The sequence below is a fragment of the Sinocyclocheilus anshuiensis genome, unplaced genomic scaffold (genome assembly GCF_001515605.1).
Source record: "Sinocyclocheilus anshuiensis isolate Anshui unplaced genomic scaffold, SAMN03320099.WGS_v1.1 scaffold444, whole genome shotgun sequence".
Lineage (NCBI taxonomy): Eukaryota > Metazoa > Chordata > Actinopteri > Cypriniformes > Cyprinidae > Sinocyclocheilus > Sinocyclocheilus anshuiensis.
The window spans coordinates 485,708-488,214 of record NW_015555739.1 but is presented as its reverse complement, the minus strand read 5'-3'; positions in this window follow the sequence as shown (position 1 = coordinate 488,214).

Sequence of the window (2,507 nt, the reverse complement as noted above, 5' to 3'; positions counted from 1 at the left end):
AACACAGAACGGGTCCGAGGCGAGAAGGCGTTTCCCCCGGTGGAGCTGATCCCGGCCGGTTGGGAATTTCTTTGTGTGTGTGTGTCTGTGAGTGTGTGTGTGTCTGTGTGTGTGTGTGTGTGTGTGAGTGTGTGTGTGTGAGTGTGTGTGTGTGAGTGTGTGTGTGTGAGTGTGTGTGTGTGAGTGTGTGTGTGTGAGTGTGTGTGTGTGAGTGTGTGTGTGTGAGTGTGTGTGTGTGAGTGTGTGTGTGTGAGTGTGTGTGTGTGAGTGTGTGTGTGTGAGTGTGTGTGTGTGAGTGTGTGTGTGTGAGTGTGTGTGTGTGAGTGTGTGTGTGTGAGTGTGTGTGTGTGAGTGTGTGTGTGTGAGTGTGTGTGTGTGAGTGTGTGTGTGTGAGTGTGTGTGTGTGAGTGTGTGTGTGTGAGTGTGTGTGTGTGAGTGTGTGTGTGTGAGTGTGTGTGTGTGAGTGTGTGTGTGTGAGTGTGTGTGTGTGAGTGTGTGTGTGTGAGTGTGTGTGTGTGAGTGTGTGTGTGTGAGTGTGTGTGTGTGAGTGTGTGTGTGTGAGTGTGTGTGTGTGAGTGTGTGTGTGTGAGTGTGTGTGTGTGAGTGTGTGTGTGTGAGTGTGTGTGTGTGAGTGTGTGTGTGTGAGTGTGTGTGTGTGAGTGTGTGTGTGTGAGTGTGTGTCTGTGTCTGTGTGTGTGTGTGTGTGTGTGTGTGTCAAAAACCTTGACGCATCTGCCAGAGGTTCTTTATTACGGGATTTGAGAGGAAATCAGCCCTTGACGCCATAAAGTAAATATAAATAACACACACACACATATATATATGTGTGTGTGTGTGTATATATATGTGCATTTAGATTGCATAAGATTATATAGAATATTATTATATTATGTAGAATATCGTAGCCTATATAGATATAAAGAATATAATTAGCATTTAAGCCATATATATATATACACACACACACACGCGCGCGCGCGCGCGTTATTATATAACAAAGATAGATGTGTGTGTCTCCAGGAACAATGTCGCCTCAGCTGCGCTCTCTAGTGGCTCAGACATGCAATAACTGACTGATTTAAGCGCTGTAACCGCAGTTCTGCTTTTGTCCGCTAGATGTCACGCTAACATCACGTGTAAGAAACTTGCTTCCACAGACGTGATGGTCAAAAAGCAGTGATTTCACTGATTCATCATCATAGTGTGTATTCAGCCAGCTGAGCACAGAGTATGTGTATGTACATCACACACACACACTCGATCTGTCCTCTGTTTATTCTCTGAAGGGAGTTTTTCTGGAGCAATCTCTAGAATCTCCAGACTGTGACACATAGATAAATATGATTCATAATGAAAGTAAATAGTGTTTTAAGAGGTTTGTCTTAGTCTGTGGCTATTATAATTAGCGTTAAATAAAAACGACTCTGTTATGTCATAGCTGGTCTCATCCTGTTGAGTCATAAACAGACAAACAGCAGATGTGTTTACAGTAAACATGTTGTACAGTCAGACCTCATTTTTTTTATTCGTGTCATTTGACACAATCCCAGCAAACAATATAATGTTCTAAGAACATTTGGCCAACGTTTCCATGTTTAAGAGGCAACATTAAGAAAAACATTCCATTTTATAATGTTTTACATTAGGGCTGCATAATGATTAATCGTGATTAATAATATTCAAAATAAAAGTTTATGTTTACGTATTATATGTGTGTGTACTGTGTGCATTATGTATATATAAATACAAACACATGCATGTTTATGTTTTGAACATATATTTACATGTATTTACATATATTTATATTCATATAATTTATAAATATAATATATAAACATAACATATTTTCTTAAATATACACATTTATGTGTGTGTATTATATTAATAAAATGTAATATATTCTTAGTCACAATTTCTACCAAGATAAAATATTCTATAGCTTGGAATAAATAGTAAAATCCATATTCATTATAAAAATTTTACAATTTTAATAATGACTTAATAATAATTAAATTTTATAATTAAATTCTAAAATTAATAATGACTTTTCCAGTTGTTCATGGTTTACTATAAGACTTAAGAATCAGGATTTTAAAAATATTTTATGCACAGTTTATGAAATATGTAATATAAATAAAATATAGGATTTGGCCTAACTTTATTTCGTTTTTTAAAGTTATTTGTGAGGGTGTTGCTATGCAGTTGCTAGGCTTAGGGTTTGGATTTCTTTCTGTCTGGTTTAAGAACAGTCCTGCATCCTCGGGTTTCTGGTGTCTAGATGCTTGCTTCAATGGAAGTTTTGCATTATAGTAATTGGGCATGTGTTTTAGCTGTTGTGTAGTGCTCGACACACTCGTGTTTGTCTGTTTTTGACAAGCACACACACTTACTTTCAAATTGAAATGAAATAAATGCTATAATTATGAGCACAGGATGTAGCTGAAGGAAATGTACAGGTTCCCGGCAAACTTTACAAGCTCCTAGACTAATTATAGTGTGTGTGTGTG